The sequence below is a fragment of the Artibeus jamaicensis genome, unplaced genomic scaffold (assembly GCF_021234435.1).
Source record: "Artibeus jamaicensis isolate MK-2021 breed Jamaican fruit bat unplaced genomic scaffold, CSHL_Jam_final contig_327, whole genome shotgun sequence".
In the NCBI taxonomy this organism is placed as follows: Eukaryota; Metazoa; Chordata; class Mammalia; order Chiroptera; family Phyllostomidae; genus Artibeus; species Artibeus jamaicensis.
Genome location: NW_026521772.1, coordinates 1,385,277 through 1,392,529, shown reverse-complemented (window position 1 = coordinate 1,392,529; position 7,253 = coordinate 1,385,277). Strand labels below are relative to the sequence as shown.

Genomic DNA, 7,253 nt, shown 5'->3' with positions numbered 1-7,253 from the left:
GAGGGAGGTTAGCGAGGCCCACTTACAGTTACAGTTGAGGGAATCTTGAGCTGACCCCCCATCAGCATCCTGTGACCCCAATCCTCCCTTTCAGGAAGTTTCTGAGTGGAGCTTTTCATTTCCTACCCTGCTATTTCGGTGTTGACTTTCGCCTGTAGCTGCACGAAGACAGTTCATTTCTGCTCTAAAACCTCCTGGGGAAGATGCACCCAACTCACTTGCTTCTTAGGAACACAGAGCAGAGCTGCCCTGCGTCACGGCATCGTCCAAGTCCCTCTGGTGCCCCTGCTCGTTCACTGCCTGTCCCCCCAGCAGGTCAAACACAAGTGTCACCCACCCTGGGCAATGGTGTGTCTTCACTCTTGCCACCCTGTGCCCCAATCTGGGAGCTTATTCCCCATCAGGTGTATTTCCAATTAACTAATTACCGAAGCACACGTTAAGCATCTGTACTGTACCCGGCATTGTGCTGGTAGACAGGAACACAGAGACAAGCAGGGCAGCCCTTACTCAGAATGTCGTGGAGGACAGGCAAGGAGGCAGGTACAGAGAAGAAAGGCAGGACCTGGGACAAGGGCAGGAGGGAGCACCTGAATGAGGCCTGGCCCAGCAGAGCCTGGAGCTGAGTTGCACAGCATGAGCCGCAGTCTGGCAGCCAAGGAAGGAAGTGAGGTGGAGTTTTCCCAAATACAAGAGCTTGGCCAAGGTCAAGTGTGGAGAGCTGGGAGGAAGGGAAGAGGCTGCAGAGATGGGCCAAGGTCGGCCTACCATGACTCATGGCAGAGACGACATTGCTCTCAGTCACAGAGGGTACAATGGAGGGGCTTCCTCTGGTCCCGAAGTTAGGTAGTGGCGGAGTCGGATGGAGGCCTGGGGACATGAGCTGGAAGTAGGAGGAAAGGGGGATTGTCACTGCCTCTGCATGTCCTCTTTTCCTCGATGGCCCTTTTTCTGTCTTCATGTGACTTCCTTGCCTTCGGAAAATCGCCCCTTTTTGCTGCTGTTCCAAAGACTTACTGCATTTTCCCTGAGGATTCAGCCCCCGGGGTGTGAGAAGCAGCCCTTTCTCCTCTATCTCATCTCAGGTGCTGTAATTGGAAGCACTGAGTATTTTTGGTGGATTTAGTCATGTTGTTGTGTTCGGCACCCATTCTCTGGATAAGACATGAAATTAAGGCCCAAATGTAGTTCTGTGCTAAGAACTCCCCCAGCGGCTATTCTTAAAGGCAAACGGCCACTTTGAACATCCAAGTGACATTCCTAAGTGCCTCCTACGTTCCAGGAGCTGAGCTGAGAGTAGGGGACAGAGATGAGTGAGGCGCATTGCTTCCCCTCAATGTCTTTATAGGCAGACCCACAAGCTGATCATTTCCACGCAGAGCGGCAAGGTCTCTTCCTGGACGCACCGAGTCAGACGGTGCTGGGTGGGGAGGGCTGAGGGGGTAGTTGGATTTTTAACGGGCACACTGGGCGATTTTCCTGCTCACTGAACTTTGAGAACTGCCGCTCAAGTGGCTAGGGAGAAATTGTCACTGGATTCTAATTACTTTTCACATGAGAATCACACATATGTTCTTCATTTGAGATGGCAAGTGTTTAAGCTCCAAAAGAGTCTCCAAATATAGAAGTAGTGCTAGTTATTCCTTAGCGTTCACTATGTTCCAAGAACTAAATGGCCCCACAATGTCATCAATCTGTATTGTTATCCCATCTCACGGATGGTGGTTAGCACAGGTAAGTAACTTGCTAGCAAATGTTCCTGACTCAAGCACCTCTATAGCTCCAACCGAGACACTTGTCTCCTCCTCGTCTCTGTGCTGTGACTAACTCTAGGTCAGCCACCGACATCTCTCCCTGACCCAAGGCCTCCTGGAGGGCGAGTCGATATCGGCCCAGTGGCCGCCTCTGTGATGGGGAAACAGCAGGGATCTGGGGGTGGCGACTGCATGTTGGAGGTCATGGCAGCCGTGCAGTGGGGCTCCAATGGCCCTCAGCCTCCCACGTTCCCCTCCAGACCCCATTTGTTTCCTTCCTTTTTCAGTGTTTACATCCCACCTTGCAATTAAGCCATCAGCTTTTCCTCAGTGATTATTCACGGTCTCAGCTGGTGTAAGTCACTCGATCTTTGGATCCATGCCTTCTAGTCAGAATGTCACCCAATGCAAGTGCGAATCTCCCAGAAACCCCACCGTCCTGCCGGGCAGGCCGGCTTTGCAGCCAGGTCCAGCATCCTTCCCTCCATTGCAGCTGCTCCTCCTGGCCTGGCCAGGGCGACTGTCACCTGAAGTTTCTCCCCAGGACAGTAGGTTTTGTAGGTGTCATTGGGATCTGCTGGGCCAGTCAGAGTGGGAAGAGGGTACTGCCTCCTGCTCATGCCCAATGGGAAGCATGTCGGTCCCTGAATGTGGAAGGGAACCCGCCTGGGAGGGGGCCTGCAGACAGGGCCCCCACACACGGGTCCTTGGAGAGGACGAGTTGCCGGATGAGGTGCTGCAGAAGACATGGTTCCCAGTGAGCCCCAGGGAGGAGACTGAATCAGGGCCACTCACCTTGCCATTTATGAGGCATTTGAACAAGGAGCCGGCAAGTGCACGGCTGAAATTTCTCATCAGTTTACTAAATAACCGCAAGGTAGACACTTTTGAAAAATATACATATATATGAAGGTTTGTAATGAGAATGTGTTAGGCTGCAAAACCTATCTGGTTGTTCTGTGTTCCAGCCCTTTCCTCTCCCCTCTCTTGGATCTCTCCATTACACCCCCTTTCGCCAGAATGCTCAGCTCCCATCTTTGTGTCCTCTCCCCCCACCTCCCTGTTATCACCCTTGACAACCCTCTGGTCCGTGTGTAATTTGGGCAGGAGTTTGCTTTGTTTTGCATTGTTCCCAGGAGAGGGTGCGCTGTGATCAAAGAGAAAAACCAGAATCGACGGGGGCACCTGAGGACTCCGCCTGGGCACAGTTGGCTGTTTCCTACACTTTCTCCCTCTCTTCTGCTGTCACTAGTATTTCATTCCCGTGTTTTTAATTTAAAAATGGGGAATGCAGAAGCAAACTGGAACTCAGATATTATGTCACTTGGAGTCAGCACTTGTTACCTCTAAAAGGTGACAGAATTCATGGGGCCCTTACTTTGTCTGAGTTTCGCTGGTTGGTGAGTGAAGAACACGCATAGGAACGTGATGGAATCCTCCCCGTGGCTCCCATGACCAGACTCCAGGGCTCAACAACATCTCCTGTGGGGGTCTCTGGTGCACCTTCAGCAAGCTCCTCCCCTGCATGCCAGTCTGATCCTGTTCCTGGTGGCAGAGGAGGAAGAGGAGGGAAAAGAGGTGAGAAAGGCAAGGTGAAGGGGGCAAACGATCAAAGTGGCCGCTTACAAGAGGACATAGTTTGTCCTGGCTCATGTGGCTCAGTGGATTGAGCCCCAGCCTGTGAAAAGAAAGATCGCTGGTTTGATCCCCAGTCAGAGCACATACCTGGGTTGCAGGCCAGGTCCCCAGGATGGGGCATGCGAGAGGCAACCGATAGATGTGTATCTCTCACACTGATGTTTCTCTCCTTCTCTTTCTCCCTCCCTTCCCCTCTCTCTAAAAGTAGATAAATGAAACCTTTAAAAAAAAAGAAGAAGAAGAAGGGGTCATAGTTCACGAGGTCAGAGAGAAAAGCCCAGAAATCCACCTATTCATCTACTGTTGAGCATCTACTGTTTGCCAGCATAGTGGACAGTGCCGAGAACACAGTGGGACAAAGTCACGTGGTGTTGGCTGTTAGGAACGCATCCTCTGCTTTGGAGTGGAGTTGATCAGTCGCCACTGTGCACCCGGATTATCTGGGGATCTTGGAACCAGCATTCTGACCCCGCAGGTTTGGGTGGGGCCTGAGACTCTACATCTCTAAGAAGCTCCGATGTCCCTGAAGCTGCTGTTGGTGCATGGATGACATGCTGAAGACCAAGGATGGTGAGGCAAAGGTGAGTCTTGAAGGGGCTAAAAACCCCGAGGGGAGGAGGAAACCCAAACTGAGCCAGCAGCTAGTCCAGGCAGGGGGAGAGTTGAGCCCAGAAGGAGGGGCAGGCATTTGAAGAATGAAGAGAGTGGACAATGGAAATGGAGGCAGAGAACACACAGGGACTGAGAGAGAAAGGAAGCTGGAGAAAGAGACTGTGGGAAGAGCTGGCCAAGAAGTGGAGTGTGTGAATTCTGGAGGTGAAGGTTCAAGGTCTAGTTCTTCCCTTCCTCCAGAAACAGTTCCCCACAGAAGCCAGGATGGGACTGACAAGGCCGTTGGCTAAAGCCAGGGGAGATGGAGGGTCAGGAAGGGAAAGGCCTCTGAGTCCGGGCCCACCATATCAGAAGAAGAAAGAGACAGAAAGTGAGCAAGTCAATCATACCTAGTTGTTATGCACCAGGAGTAGGGACGGTCAGTGTGGATTAGTGAAAAGTACCAATTATAGAGAGAAGGGATGCTGCATTCTTCTTCAGGGACCTCCCTCAATGCAGAGGTGACAACAGTTTGTAGTTACCCCGATAACACACAGGCACAGTGTGAACGGAGCTTTCGAGGTGGCTGAGGGTACTTGGAAACAGCTCTTCCCCACACAGTTGGGATACCCTCCCTGAAGTGGAGTTGTAAGTCAGTGCCATCGGAATCAACCCAACTGTCCTGAGCCCTCATCTACACTGTTACCATCTCGGACAGAGTGTGGGTGCTTCCGGCAGTGGGCAGACCTACAACGGTTCTGATGAACCTCCCCTCCAGTCTTCCCTTCCCCTTCTCACTTCTTCTCCTGTCTCCGAATTCAGTGGGCCCCGCCAGCCCGTAGTCACACAGTGACGAGATGCAGGGTCCTGTGTCTGGCTCCCAATAATCAGAAAAGTCTGTGTAACCGAGCACGAGCCAGTGGCTCCAAGGCTCTGTCGCCATTGAGAAGGCACCTCACTTTGAAGGGGGAGGTGGGGCCCCGTCTGCTTGTGGCTGTGCCTGACTGGTCCTGACTCTTGAGGCCCTTGGCCCTTTCTCCCTCACCTCACAGGGGGGTTTTCTCTGCACCTCCTGCTCTCATCAGCAAATGACACACTTGTCACTAGAGAAGGAACGGCAGGCAAGAAGGGAGAAGGCCGTGGGTTAACTGCTGGCAGAGAGGCACACGGGGGCTTCTGTGGCTCTCAAGGAGGAAAGGGGGGGAGCAGCTTTCTTTCCTCCAGCCCCTCAGAGAGAGGGCTGGGGCAGGGTGGAGATGGCTGAGCTGCGAGGGAGGGGTCCCACAGGAGCAGTGACAGCTGGGACTGCACCAGACTGTGAGACCCTCCAGGGTTTTAGAGCAGGGGTGCCCAACCTCCAGGCCACAGACCAGGCCCGGCCCTGGCCTGTTAGGAACCAGGCCACGCGGCCAGAGGTGAGCTGGAATGGGATGCCATTGAGTCATCTGGAAACCGTCCCTCACCCGCTCCTCCCAGTCCATGGAAAAATTGTCTTGCATGAAACCTGTTGCCGATACCGAAAAGGATGGGACCACTGATCCAGTGGGCAGGAGGGGTCTCATTCTTCTCGGGATGTTGGGGCATGATGCCGCATCCAGACCCCTTGACATTTCTTCCCTCCTTCTGATGCTGAGTTTCCATCACCAGGGTCACTCAGGGATAGCCACGGACCTGTCACCGATTACACTGCCAGACTGACGCCAGACCGATGGAGTCCATGCTTTCCATGTCAGAGCTCACCCACCTCAGGCTTGACCTCCCAGGTGTGAGAAAATCTGCACTCTGCCTGGAAGGCCTGTCAGCTGATCGAATCCAGCTGGCCTACCCAGGTTACTGAGGATACCCTCCCTAACTTAACGTCAGCTTCAGTCAAGTTTACAAAATATCTTTGCAGTGACACCTAGGTGAGTGTGTTTAAGTGGATGACTGGGGACGGTCCTCTAACCAAGTACAACTCATAGAACTGACCCTCATGCCCACTGGCCCGTGAGCTCCCAGAATGCCTGGGCCACGGTGCCATCTCTGCAGGCATCTTCGCAGGCCTGGCGTTAGGCTGCCCAAGGCGAGCCTTCCGTCTCTGTTTGTTGAATAAATGCACCCGTGCCAGTCAGAGTCCCCTGAGGGTCCTTCTACGCCATTGAGTTTTATACCAGGGGCAGCGAGGAGGCTCTGTGGGACCCTGAGCCAGAGTCGGGGTAGGGGGTGCGGCTGCCACACCCTCTGTCGAAGCCTCCTGCCAGCAGATGGCTCCTGTCTGAGAAAGGAGCGTGAGGGCTGGTGCCCGCGCCCTGAGGGCGGGTCACTCCTGTTCTACTGGCATTTCCTGGAGTTCCTTTGAAAGGGTAGAGACTCCCTGGGGAATGCGCTCCAGACAGGCTGCTAATTTAGGCCTCTGCCTTTTTACAAAGGCAAACCAAACCGTGGTATTTTACCCTGAAATTATACCCAGGCTTTTGAGGAGCTCGAGTGCCCCGTGTGGCTGAGGCAGAGGTGACGGATGTGACCTGGGGGCTCCATTCTTGTGGCTGCTATTCCGGGCAGGGGTTAGTGAAGACATTCCCTTGGTGGCCAGATCGTGACCTGGACACAGACAGTGAGAGCAGATGCCGGCCCAGCTGGAGTCCCCCTCCTCGAGTCCGCTCTCCCAGTGAAATCCACTGTGCTGTGGTGGACACGAGGCCAGGGCTTTTCTCATCTTAGCCAGAAAACCAAGAATAAGGTGCCCAGTGCATTGCTGTGCACCCAAGCCCCGCCCACAGCCTCAGTGATGCCCTGTCAGGACGCCTGGCTGCCTGGAGGTCTGGGGCCTGCGGCAGGGCTGGCCTCTCTCAGGTGCTGGGGCGTGAGCAGGCTCTGACCACTTTCGGTGCCCCTCTCTGTCCCCCTCATCCTGGGGAAGGTCTGGAGCTGAAGGTGGGGTGCCCAAGTAAAACACCTGGACCCTCCCAGAAGCCCCTCAACTCCAGACCAGGAGCAGAAGGAGGAGCCAGTGTGCCCTCCCTCCCTGCTGCTCCCTGGCCCAGACAGTGGGAGGCCCAGACGCAGCATCCCGAGCTCCCCCGCCCGGCACCTGCACCCTTGGGAAGCCTTGAGGGCTGCAAGCGAAAAGAGCTGGTCCTACGTGGACTCCCCGAGGCCCTGGGCAGGAACTGTTCATGGTCCCCAGGAGGCAGACAGTGAAGTGTGAGGGAAAGCATTATGGGGCGCCATAACTCCCAGCACACAGCCCTGAGGTGCTCCTCACTGCCAAGCCATCAGGAAACGGGGCTT

The 7,253-nt window shown here is 54.5% G+C and overlaps 1 long non-coding RNA gene across 1 annotated transcript; it reads left to right on the top strand.

Moving 5' to 3' along the window:
- Nucleotides 1-3,027: 3,027 nt before the first annotated feature.
- Nucleotides 3,028-5,831, top strand: LOC128627152 (uncharacterized). The gene is made up of 3 exons (XR_008391267.1): nucleotides 3,028-3,332; nucleotides 3,598-3,973; nucleotides 5,631-5,831. It is a non-coding gene; the product is annotated as an uncharacterized LOC128627152 (long non-coding RNA).
- The last annotated feature ends 1,422 nt before the right edge of the window (nucleotides 5,832-7,253 follow it).